Here is a 14197-nt window from a genome sequence, read left to right as displayed (position 1 = left end):
TTCTGGGGTGAATAGCTCCATGTTGGGGTGTATAGCTCCATTCTGGGGTGTATAGCTCCTTGCTGGGGTGTATAGGTCCACGTTGGGGTGTATAGCTCCATTCTGGTGTGTATAGATCCATTCTGGGGTGTATAGCTCCATTCTGGGGTGTATAGCTCCTTGCTGGGGTGTATAGCTCCATGTTGGGGTGTATAGCACCATTCTGGGGTGTATAGCTCCATTCTGGGGTGAATAGCTCCATGTTGGGGTGTATAGCTCCATTCTGGGGTGTATAGCTCCTTGCTGGGTTGTATAGCTCCATGTTGGGGTGTATAGCTCCATTCTGGGGTTTATAGCTCCATTCTGGGGTGAATAGCTCCATGCTGGGGTGTATAGCTCCATGCTGGGGTGTATAGCTCCATTCTGGGGTGTATAGCTCCATTCTGGGGTGTATAGCTCCATGCTGGGGTGTATAGCTCCCTGCTGGGGTGTATAGCTCCATTCTGGGGTGTACAGCTCCATGCTGGGGTGTATAACGCCCTGCTGGGGTGTATAGCTCCATGCTGGGGTGTATAGCTCCATGCTGGGATGTATAGCTCCATGCTGGGGTGTATAGCTCCATTCTGGGGTGTATAGCTCCATTCTGGGGTGAATAGCTCCATGCTGGGGTGTATAGCTCCCTGCTGGGGTGTATAGCTCCATGCTGGGGTGTATAGCTCCATGCTGGGGTGTATAGCTCCATTCTGGGGTGTATAGCTCCATGCTGGGGTGTATAGCTCCCTGCTGGGGTGTATAGCTCCATGCTGGGGTGTACAGCTCCATTCTGGGGTGTATAGCTCCATGCTGGGGTGTATAGCTCCATGCTGGGGTGTACAATTCCATTCTCGGGTCTATAGCTCCATTCTGGGGTGTATAGCTCCATGCTGGGGTGTAAAGCTCTATTCTGGGGTCTATAGCTCCATTCTGGGGTGTATAGCTAAATTCTGGGCTGTATAGCTCCATGCTGTGGTGTATAGCTCCATGCTGGGGTGTATAGCTCCCTGCTGGGGTGTATAGCTCCATGCTGGGGTGTATAGCTCAATGCCGGGGTGTATAGCTCAATGCCGGGGTGTATAGCTCCATGCTGGGGTGTATAGCTCCATTCTGGGGTGTACAGCTCCATTCTGGGGTGTATAGCTCCATGCTGGGGTGTATAGCTCCATGCTGGGGTGGACAATTCCATTCTCGGGTGTATAGCTCCATTCTGGGGTGTATAGCTCCCTGCTGGGGTGTATAGCTCCCTGCTGGGGTGTATAGCTCTATTCTGGGGTGTATAGCTCCATTCTGGGGTGTATAGCTCCATTCTGGGCTGTATAGCTCCATGCTGGGGTGTATAGCTCCATGCTGGGGTGCATAGCTCAATTATGGGGTGTATAGCTCCATGCTGGGGTGTATAGCTCCATGCTGGGCTGTATAGCTCCATGCTGGGGTGTATAGCTCCCTGCTGGGGTGTATAGCTCCATTATGGGGTGTATAGCTCCATTATGGGGTGTATAGCTCCATGCTGGGGTGTATAGATCCATTATGGGGTGTATAGCTCCATTCTGGGGTGTATAGCTCCATGCTGGGGTGTATAGCTCCCTGCTGGGGTGTATAGCTCCATGCTGGGGTGTACAGCTCCTTTCTGGGGTGTATAGCTCCATGCTGGGGTGTATAGCTCCATGCTGGGGTGTACAATTCCATTCTCGGGTTTATAGCTCCATTCTGGGGTGTATAGCTCCATGCTGGGGTGTAAAGCTCTATTCTGGGGTGTATAGCTCCATTCTGGGGTGTATAGCTCCATTCTGGGCTGTATAGCTCCATGCTGTGGTGTATAGCTCCATGCTGGGGTGTATAGCTCCCTGCTGGGGTGTATAGCTCCATGGTGGGGTGTATAGCTCAATGCCGGGGTGTATAGCTCCATGCTGGGGTGTATAGCTCCATTCTGGGGTGTACTGCTCCATTCTGGGGTGTATAGCTCCATGCTGGGGTGTATAGCTCCATGCTGGGGTGGACAATTCCATTCTCGGGTGTATAGCTCCATTCTGGGGTGTATAGCTCCCTGCTGGGGTGTATAGCTCTATTCTGGGTTGTATAGCTCCATTCTGGGGTGTATAGCTCCATTCTGGGCTGTATAGCTCCATGCTGGGGTGTATAGCTCCATGCTGGGGTGCATAGCTCAATTATGGGGTGTATAGCTCCATGCTGGGGTGTATAGCTCCATGCTGGGCTGTATAGCTCCATGCTGGGGTATATAGCTCCCTGCTGGGGTGTATAGCTCCATTATGGGGTGTATAGCTCCATTATGGGGTGTATAGCTCCATGCTGGGGTGTATAGCTCCATGCTGGGGTGTATAGCTCCATGCTGGGGTGTATAGCTCCATGCTGGGGTGTATAGCTCCATTTTGGGTGTATAGCTCCATGCTGGGGTGTATCGCTCCCTGCTGGGGTGTATAGCTCCATTCTGGGATGTATAGCTCCCTGCTGGGGTGTATAGCTCCATTCTGGGGTGTATAGCTCCATGCTGGGGTGTATAGCTCCATGTTGGGGTGTATAGCTCCTTGCTGGGGTGTATAGCTCCCTGCTGGGCTGTATAGCTCCATTCTGGGGTGTAAAACTCCATTCTGGGGTGTATAGCTCCATGCTGGGTTGTATAGCTCCATACTGGGGTGTACAATTCCATTCTCGGGTGTATAGCTCCATTCTGGGGTGTATAGCTCCCTGCTGGGGTGTATAGCTCTATTCTGGGGTGTATAGCTCCATTCTGGGGTGTATAGCTCCATTCTGGGCTGTATAGCTCCATGCTGGGGTGTATAGCTCTATGCTGGGGTGTATAGCTCCATGCTGGGGTGTATAGCTCCATTCTGGGGTGTATAGCTCCATGCTGGGGTGTATAGCTCCCTGCTGGGGTGTATAGCTCCATTCTGGGGTGTACAGCTCCATTCTGGGGTGTATAGCTCCCTGCTGGGGTGTATAGCTCCATGCTGGGGTGTATAGCTCCATGCTGGGGTGTATTGCTCCCTGCTGGGGTGTATAGTTCCATTTCAAGGTTTATAGTTCCATACTGAGGTTAATAGTTCCATTCGGAGGTTTATAGTTCCATTCTGAGGTTTATAGTTCCATTCTGAGGTTTACAGTTCCATTCTGAGGTTTACAGTTCCATTCTGAGGTTTATAGTTTAATTCTGAGGTTTACAGTTCCATGCTAGTGGTGTACACTCTCAGTGATAACAATGACTTGTGATTACAGTGGTACATATAGCTATGTATGTATTCAACCTCTCATCATTACGGTGGTACATATAGCTACGTATGTATTCAACCTCTCATCATTACAGTGGTACATATAGCTACGTATGTATTCAACCTCTCATCATCACAGTGGTACATTTAGCTATGTATGTATTCAACCTCTCATCATCACAGTGGTACATTTAGCTATGTATGTATTCAACCTCTCATCATCACAGTGGTACATATAGCTACGTATGTATTGAACCTGTATGCACTGTACCACACTCTCACCAACATCTGTTTTTACAGGAACAGTGTGAGCTCTGGTTATTTACGTTGCGGTGGGTGGCTTAGATCCATCAGAATGCCACAGCGGCACCGGCATCTGTGAGACTAACCTTTATCTCAACAGGGGAATTCTGATATGGCACCGGGGCCGCTCGACATTCCGACAGCGGGCTACAAACAAGCGGCAGGGGAGTGCGGAGAGCGGCGGCTATTGGTCTGAACTAAGCCAAGGACCAATGTCTTTCAATAAAACAACTTCCTTTCATTAGCTGTTCTCTTACCAACAGCAGGAAACACATAGCTAACGGCTGGATGAGTTGTTCAAAGTCACAGCCTGAGGAGAGCTGTATTATAGCACAGAGGAAGAGGATGAGGAGGAAGAGGAGGCGGACGAGGAGGAGGAGGGGGAGAAGGAACAGGAGGAAGAGGAGGAGGGGGAGAAGGAACAGGAGGAAGAGGAGGAGGGGAGAAGGAGAAGTAGGAGGAGGAGGAGGGGAAAGAGGAGGAGGGGGGAGGGGGGAGGAGGAGGGTGGGGAGGATGAGGAGGAGTGGGGAGGAGGAGGAGGAGGGGAGGATGAGGCGGAGGGGGAGGAGGAGGAGGAACAGGAGGAAGAGGAGGAGAAGGAGGAGGAGGACGGGGAGGAGGAGTGAGAAAAACTACACTGTACATCTAAACTGTACATCTACACCATTACCCAAACATACACACACAGCAACATGTGTTAATGGATTATATCACTGGTGTGTTAATGGGTTATATCACTGGTGTGTTAATGGGTTATATTAATGGTTTATATCACTGGTGTGTTAATGGTTTATATCACTGGTGTGTTAATGAGATATATCACTGGTGCGTTAATGGGTTATATCACTGGTGTGTTAATGGTTTATATCACTTGTGTGTTAATGGGTTATATCACTGGTGTGTTAATGGTTTATATCAATGGTGTGTTAATGGGTTATATCACTGGTGTGTTAATGAGATATATCACTGGTGTGTTAATGGATTATATCACTGGTGTGTTAATGGGTTATATCACTGGTGTGTTAATGGGTTATATCACTGGTGTGTTAATGGGTTATATCACTGGTGTGTTAATGGTTTATATCACTGGTGTGTTAATGGGTTATATCACTGGTGTGTTAATGGGTTATATTAATGGTTTATATCACTGGTGTGTTAATGGTTTATATCACTGGTGTGTTAATGAGATATATCACTGGTGCGTTAATGGGTTATATCACTGGTGTGTTAATGGTTTATATCACTTGTGTGTTAATGGGTTATATCACTGGTGTGTTAATGGTTTATATCAATGGTGTGTTAATGGGTTATATCACTGGTGTGTTAATGAGATATATCACTGGTGTGTTAATGGATTATATCACTGGTGTGTTAATGGGTTATATCACTGGTGTGTTAATGGGTTATATCACTGGTGTGTTAATGGGTTATATCACTGGTGTGTTAATGGTTTATATCACTGGTGTGTTAATGGGTTATATCACTGGTGTGTTAATGGGTTATATCACTGGTGTGTTAATGGTTTATATCACTGGTGTGAACCTCTTGACGGTCGCCTAGGATAGGGGGCGCCACAGCGCATTTTGAAAAAAATTCGTGCCCATTTTAAACGGCCTACTACTCAAACTCAGAAGCTAGGATATGCATATAATTAATACTTGTGGATAGAAAACACCCTAAAGTTTCTAAAACTGTTTGAATGGTGTCTGTGAGTATAACAGAACTCATATGGCAGTCAAAACCCCGAGACAGATCGAAACAGGAAGTGGAATTCTGAATTGCGAACTCAACTTCATCACGTTGCCTATTAATCACACCGTGAGCTATGGTTCATTGAGCACTTCCAATTGCTTCCACTAGATGTCCCCAGTCTTTACAAAGTGATTTGAGCCTTCTACTTTGAAAACTGAATGAATGAGACGCAGTGGAACGTGGTCACACGGAGAGGGCCATCACCATTATGACGCCGGCGCCCCTGGTTACCCTCCCCTTTCGAAACGTTTTGAAACACAATGCAATCGTCCCCCTCGAATCTTATTGGCTCTCTTGTTGAAAAATGCCCTGAAGATTTATGTTATACAACGTTTGACATGTTTGAACGAACCTAAATGGGAAAAAAATGCATTTTCTCGAAATGGCTGTCCCGCGGCCGACGGAGCATTTGGATCAGCCTTCAGACGCGCTAACAAGAACAAGCTCTTGGAACATAAAGGAGTAATTTTTTCGAACTAAAATACATTTGTTGTGGACCTGGGATTCCTGGAAGTGCTTTCTGATGAAGACAACCAAAGGTAAGGGATTATTGACAATAGTATACAAGACTAGATGTGATATGCGATTGTTCCAAGATGGCGCTGACCTGTAACGTTAGCCTATTTTTCAGAGTATCGCATCCCCTTTCATCGCAAAGTATGATTACCCAGTAAAGTTAATTTTAAATCTGGCATTACAGGTGCTTTCAAGAGATATTCATCTATAAATCTTAGAATGACAATATTACATTTTAAAAATGTTTTCGAATAGTAATTTAGTAAATTGTAGCTCTGTTTCATCGGATGCATTTGAGGGAAAATAGTTAGTCAACGTTACGCACCGATGTAAAATGCTGTTTTTATATATAAATATGAACTTTATCGAACAAAATAATGCATGTATTGTGTAACATGATGTCCTAGGTGTGTCATCTGATGAAGATTGTCAAAGGTTAGTGCTGCATTTAGCTGTTTTTTGGTTATTTGTGATGCATGTGGTTGGTCGGAAAATGGCTATGTGACTACTTTTACGATATACTCCTCTAACATAATCTAATGTTTTGCTTTTGCTGTAAAGCCTTTTTGAAATCGGACAACGTGGTTCGATTCAGGAGAGGTGTATCTATAAAACGATATAATTTTGAAAAAAATTTGAAAAAAAAAGTATACAATTTTGTTATGCTAATGGCGATATGATTTTTCACTGGATGAGGCCGCACAGGGGTTAATGGGTTATATCACTGGTGTGTTAATGGTTTATATCACTGGTGTGTTAATGGGTTATATCACAGGTGTGTTAATGGTTTATATCACTGGTGTGTTAATGGGTTATATCACTGGTGTGTTAATGGTTTATATCACTGGTATGTTAATGGATTATATCACTGGTGTGTTAATGGGTTATATCACTGGTGTGTTAATGGGTTATATCACTGGTGTGTTAATGGGTTATATCACTGGTGTGTTAATGGGTTATATCACTGGTGTGTTAATGGGTTATATCACTGGTGTGTTAATGGGTTATATTAATGGGTTATACCACTGGTGTGTTAATGGGTTATATCACTGGTGTGTTAATGGGTTATATTAATGGTTTATATCACTGGTGTGTTAATGAGATATATCACTGGTGTGTTAATGGATTATATCACTGGTGTGTTAATGGTTTATATCACTGGTGTGTTAATGGGTTATATCACTGGTGTGTTAATGGTTTATATGACTGGTGTGTTAATGGGTTACATCACTGGTGTGTTAATGGGTTATATCACTGGTGTGTTAATCTCTCTCTCTCTCTCCTCTCTCTCTACTTGTATCTCTCTCTCTCTCTCTCTCTCAATCTTTGTCTTTCTCTCTACTTGTCTCACTCTCTATCAATCTATCTCTCTCTTTCTCTCTACTTGTTTCTCTCTGTCTCTCCCCCTCTCTCTTTACCCCACTTCCTCTCGGTTTCCCTCTCTCTCCCTCCCCCTGTCTCCCTTCCTCTCTCTCTCTCCCCCTCTTTCTCTCTCTCCCTCCCCCTCTTTACTATGGTGACCTCCAACCAAAGCCTCTCTCCCTCTCACTATCAAACCATCCAATTCCCCCTCTCCCTCATCCATCTCTCCACTCTCCACTCCCTCTCTCTCCCTCTCTCTCAATCTCAGTCAATATCATGCGTTATCTGTTCTGAAGGGCAGCCTTGAACAGAAGCGTGTGAACCAGCTAAATCACATCTCTATCACCCTCTCTTCCTTCTGTTGACAATCAACACATCGGCCTTGAGAAAGTTCAACGGCCAGACCTCTGTGTGTGTGTGTGTGTGTGTGTGTGTGTGTGTGTGTGTGTGTGTGTGTGTGTGTGTGTGTGTGTGTGTGTGTGTGTGTGTGTGTGTGTGTGTGTGTGTGTGTGTGTGTGTGTGTGTGTGTGTGTGTTTGTGTGTTTGCGTGTGTGTGAACTACAGTAGTCTGGGGGAGAGAAAACGATGAGGTAAGCAAAAGTATGTTTACATGTAATGTCCTTCATCAACACACACAGACACACAGACAGACAGACACACACACACACACACAGACACACACTCACAGACACTCACGCGCACACACACACACACACACACACACACACACACACACACACCCACACACACACACACACACACACACACACACACACACACACACATACATACACACAGACACTCACTCACACACACACACACACACACACAGACACACACACACACACACACAGACACACACACACACACACACACACACACACACACACACACACACACACACACACACACACACACATACATACACACAGACACACACACACACACACACACACACACACACACACACACACACACACACACACACACACACACACACACACACAACACACACACACACACACACACACAGACAGACAGACAGACACACGCGGCTTTTGGCCGATAAAGAAAATGAAAAGCTGACAAATAAAACTTTTCCCGGCCAAAATGAGAGAAAAAAAATCCCATTGGAAAATAATGCTTTTTATTCATTGATGGATAATACATTTTACCATCATGCTTATTGGTCAATAGGTTAATTTTCATAATTTAGTGGAATTAAATTGCCGTCTGTGGTACTTTGGTTATCATGTATCTTATGTATCCAACAGAACTACCCCACGCCCCACCATGTATCTTATGTATCCAACAGAACTACCCCACGCCCCACCATGTATCTTATGTATCCAACAGAACTATCCCACGCCCCACCATGTATCTTATGTATCCAACAGAACTATCCCACGCCCCACCATGTATCTTATGTATCCAACAGAACTATCCCACGCCCCACCATGTATCTTATGTATCCAACAGAACTATCCCACGCCCCACCATGTATCTAATGTATCCAACAGAACTACCCCACGCCCCACCATGTATCTTATGTATCCAACAGAACTATCCACGCCCACCATGTATCTTATGTATCCAACAGAACTATCCACGCCCCACCTGTATCTTATGTATCCAACAGAACTATCCCACGCCCCACCATGTATCTTATGTATCCAACAGAACTATCCCACGCCCCACCATGTATCTTATGTATCCAACAGAACTATCCCACGCCCCACCATGTATCTTATGTATCCAACAGAACTATCCCACGCCCCACCATGTATCTTATGTATCCAACAGAACTATCCCACGCCCCACCATGTATCTTATGTATCCAACAGAACTATCCCACGCCCCACCATGTATCTTATGTATCCAACAGAACTATCCCACGCCCCACCATGTATCTTATGTATCCAACAGAACTATCCCACGCCCCACCATGTATCTTATGTATCCAACAGAACTATCCCACGCCCCACCATGTATCTTATGTATCCAACAGAACTATCCCACGCCCCACCATGTATCTTATGTATCCAACAGAACTATCCCACGCCCCACCATGTATCTTATGTATCCAACAGAACTATCCCACGCCCCACCATGTATCTTATGTATCCAACAGAACTATCCCACGCCCCACCATGTATCTTATGTATCCAACAGAACTATCCCACGCCCCACCATGTATCTTATGTATCCAACAGAACTATCCCACGCCCCACCACACACAGTCTATTCTGAGAGGGATTTCTCCTGCTGCTCCTCAGCTGGTTGCTTCTTGGACTGAAACATGTGTTTTTATCAACCCATTCGTTGCGCAACAATTCTAAATGTCATGGCGTGTTAAAAACAGTTTTGATTGCACAATTAAAAATAGCTAATATTTGTATTTGTCAGCTGGTAATTGAAGGGTGCCTCCCATTCACCATTGAAGTGCAGACAACAGGCTATCAGATCATCACCCACCACTTTACAATGTGAGCTGGAGGCACTAGGCATTTTGAAAACATACTTCACTGTTTGAAACCTGAATGTGTTCTTTCATATTATGAGGTATGTCTTACCTTGCTTGAAAAGAAGCCTATAGGCAAAATCCCACAATGGAAAAATGGAGGCACATATTTTATAAAGAGTTTATAGGAGGCGTGTGAGTTTCAAGTCCTTAAACTGATGAAACAAGCATCGATATCAACTTCCACCTCTGGACCTGTCAGACCTCCAGACCTTCTACTGTCCTCTGAGAGTTACTGAACCTTCTGGACCTGTCAGACCACCAGACCTTCCACTGTTCTCTGAGAGTTACTGAACCTTCTAGACCTGTCAGACCTCCAGACCTTCCACTGTTCTCTGAGAGTTACTGAACCTTCTTAACACTTCAAGTTGATGTCAGTTCAGCTCCTTGGTTAGAGAGCAAGGTCGAATCAGTATTCCTTGATTTCCATTTGTACTGAAAACAAAAACCCATCAGACTCAAACCCTATTCCTTTGGCTATCTAGCCCTTATCTAACCTTCCTACCATGGATATACTAGTGTTTACAACAGGCTCACATCTTTGTGGCATTCTGCCCATACCTCAGAGCAGATCCCCCTCTAAGGCAACACACCATGATGCATATCATTAGGTCACTGTTGTTTCAGACGGAGGGAGAAACCTTGACCCACACCGCTCCTCACCTGTGGCTAAAATAAAGATGCTGTAGAATTCACATTTCACCTTCTATTAGGCCTGTCTTCTAAAGCCTTGTAATGTCTGTCTTCTAAAGCCTTGTAATGTCTGTCTTCTAAAGCCTTGTAATCTCTGTCTTCTTCAAAAGCATTGTAATGGCTGTCTTCTAAAGCGTTGTAATGTCTGTCTTCTAAAGCCTTGTAATGTCTGTCTTCTAAAGCCTTGTAATGTCTGTCTTCTAAAGCCTTGTAATGTCTGTCTTCTAAAGCGTTGTAATGTCTGTCTTCTAATGCGTTGTAATGTCTGTCTTCTAATGCGTTGTAATGTCTGTCTTCTAAAGCCTTGTAATGTCTGTCTTCTAATGCGTTGTAATGTCTGTCTTCTAAAGCCTTGTAATGTCTGTCTTCTAAAGCCTTGTAATGTCTGTCTTCAAATGCGTTGTAATGTCTGTCTTTTAAAGCCTTGTAATGTCTGTCTTCTAAAGCATTGTAATGTCTGTCTTCTAAAGCATTGTAATGTCTGTGTTTTAAAGCCTTGTAATGTCTGTCTTCTAAAGCATTGTAATGTCTGTCTTCTATGAGGTGAGAAGCAGCATGAATCAGTTAATCCTATGTTCCCTTTTAAGAATGTGTGTTACCTCCAGGTGTGTGTTACCTCCAGGTGTGTGTTACCTCCAGGAGTGTGTTACCTCCAGGAGTGTTAATGTGTAGATAGATGTGTCTGTGTGTTACCTTTACGTGTGTGAGTGTGTGTTTCCTCTAAGCCGTTGTAATTAGGACATGGGGGATCCGAGACCACACTGCCACTGGGCGATTTACACTTCTTCAAGTTTCTCTTGAAGTCTACCTCCCCCTCTCTCCCTCTCTCTCGCTCTCTCTCTCTCTCCACCTTTCCCTCTCACTTCCCCGTCTTTTCTGTTTAGTCTGTGTCTCAGTGAGAGTCTCTCCATGGGGCTAGGGGATAACAGAGACCTGGTGGGCCAGGTGTTAGTAGAGACAGAGAGAAGACAGAGACAGAGAGAATACAGAGACAGAGAGATAACAGACAGAGAGATAACAGAGAGATAACAGAGACAGAGAGAACACAGAGACAGAGAGAACACAGAGACAGAGAGAACACAGAGACAGAGAGAATACAGAGACAGAGAGAATACAGCGACAGAGACAGAGAGATAACAGAGACAGAGCGATAACAGAGAGATAACAGAGACAGAGAGATAACAGAGACAGAGAGATAAAAGAGAGATAACAGAGACATAGAGAACACAGAGACATAGAGAACACAGAGACAGAGAGAACACAGAGAGAAAAAGAGACAGAGAGACAACAGAGAGAAAACAGAGAGAGCGAGAACACAGACGGAGGGAACACAGAGACAGAGAGAACACAGACAGAGAGATAACAGAGATATAACAGAGACAGAGAGATAACAGAGACAGAGAGATAAGAGACATAGAGAACACAGAGACAGAGAGATAACAGAGAGAAAAAGAGACAGAGATAACAGAGAGAAAACAGAGAGAGCGAGAACACAGACAGAGGGAACACAGAGACAGAGAGAACACAGACAGAGAGATAACAGAAATATAACAGAGACAGAGAGATAACAGAGAGAAAACAGAGACAGCGAGAACACAGACAGAGGGAACACAGACGGCAAGAAAACAGAGAGATAACAGAGACAGAGAGATAACAGCAATAAAACAGAGACGGAGAGATAACACAGACAGAGACAACAGAGAGAAAACAGAGACAGAAAGATAACAGAGATAAAACAGAGATGGAGAAATAACAGAGACAGAGACAACTGACAGAAAACAGAGACAGAGATAAAACAGAGAGATAACAGAGACAGAAAGATAACAGAGATAAAACAGAGATGGAGAAATAACAGAGACAGAGACAACAGAGAGAAAACAGAGAGAAAACAGACAGATAACAGAGACAGAGAGAAAACAGAAATAGAGAGAAAACAGAGAGATAACAGAGACAGAGAGAAAACAGACAGATAACAGAGACAGAGAGATAACAGAGCCAGAGAGAAAACAGAGAGATAGCAGAGACAGAGAGAAAACAGAGAGAACAGAGACAGAGATATAACAGACACAAAGTGATTACAGAGAGATAACAGGGACAGAGAGAAAACATGGAGATAACAGAGACAGAGACAGAGATAACAGAGATATAACAGAGACAGAGAGATAACAGATAGTTAACAGAGATATAACAAAGACAGAGAGATAACAGAGAGTTAACAGAGATATAACAGAGACAGAGAGACAACAGAGAGATAACAGAGCGATAACAGATAATTTCTCTCAAGTCATACCTGAGATGTTCAATTCCTGAGATGTTCAATTCTATGTGATTTGCACCATTGGTTTTGTTGGTAGACCTACATTATGATCCAACAGCCACAATAGCCTATTGGCTACTGTCTATAACTGTAAGGGTTCAGCCTATTGGTTACTGTCTATAACTGTAAGTGTTCAGCCTATTGGCTACTGTCTATAACTGTAAGGGTTCAGCCTATTGGCTACTGTCTATAACTGTAAGGGTTCAGCCTATTGGCTACTGTCTAAAACTGTAAGGGTTCAGCCTATTGGCTACTGTCTAAAACTGTAAGGGTTCAGCCTATTGGTTACCGTCTATAACTGTAAGGGTTCAGCCTATTGGCTACTGTCTATAACTGTAAGGGTTCAGCCTATTGGCTACTGTCTAAAACTGTAAGGGTACAGCCTATTGGTTACTGTCTATAACTGTAAGGGTTCAGCCTATTGGTTACTGTCTAAAACTGTAAGGGTACAGCCTATTGGCTACTGTCTATAACTGTAAGGGTTCAGCCTATTGGTTACTGTCTATAACTGTAAGGGTTCAGCCTATTGGCTACTGTCTAAAACTGTAAGGGTTCAGCCTATTGGTTACGGTCTAAAACTGTAAGGGTTCAGCCTATTGGTTACTGTCTATAACTGTAAGGGTTCAGCCTATTGGCTACTGTCTATAACTGTAAGGGTACAGCCTATTGGTTACTGTATATAACTGTAAGGGTTCAGCTTATTGGTTACTGTCTATAACTGTAAGGGTTCAGCCTATTGGTTACTGTCTAAAACTGTAAGTGTTCAGCCTATTGGCTACTGTCTATAACTGTAAGGGTTCAGCCTATTGGTTACTGTCTAAAACTGTAAGGGTTCAGCCTATTGGCTACTGTCTAAAACTGTAAGGGTTCAGCCTATTGGTTACTGTCTAAAACTGTAAGGGTTCAGCCTATTGGTTACTGTCTATAACTGTAAGGGTTCAGCCTATTGGCTACTGTCTATAGCTGTAAGGGTACAGCCTATTGGTTACTGTCTATAACTGTAACGGTTCAGCTTATTGGCTACTGTCTAAAACCGTAAGGGTACAGCCTATTGGTTACTGTCTATAACTGTAAGGGTTCAGCCTATTGGTTACTGTCTAAAACTGTAAGGGTACAGCCTATTGGCTACTGTCTATAACTGTAAGGGTTCAGCCTATTGGTTACTGTCTATAACTGTAAGGGTTCAGCCTATTGGCTACTGTCTAAAACTGTAAGGGTTCAGCCTATTGGTTACTGTCTAAAACTGTAAGGGTTCAGCCTATTGGCTACTGTCTATAACTGTAAGGGTACAGCCTATTGGTTACTGTCTATAACTGTAAGGGTTCAGCTTATTGGTTACTGTCTATAACTGTAAGGGTTCAGCCTATTGGTTACTGTCTAAAACTGTAAGGGTTCAGCCTATTGGCTACTGTCTATAACTGTAAGGGTTCAGCCTATTGGTTACTGTCTAAAACTCTAAGGGTTCAGCCTATTGGCTACTGTCTAAAACTGTA

At 44.2% G+C, this 14197-nt stretch overlaps 1 protein-coding gene across 1 annotated transcript in view; it reads right to left on the bottom strand.

Annotated features, from left to right (window-relative positions):
- Positions 1-14197, bottom strand: part of LOC106593832 (protocadherin-17-like) — a 337486-nt gene that overhangs the window by 23980 nt on the left and 299309 nt on the right.

This window comes from Salmo salar, chromosome 17 (assembly GCF_965601325.2).
Source record: "Salmo salar chromosome 17, fSalSal1, whole genome shotgun sequence".
NCBI classification, from domain to species: domain Eukaryota; kingdom Metazoa; phylum Chordata; class Actinopteri; order Salmoniformes; family Salmonidae; genus Salmo; species Salmo salar.
The sequence above is the reverse complement of the archived record's forward strand: the minus strand, read 5'-3'. Positions and strand labels throughout refer to the sequence as shown.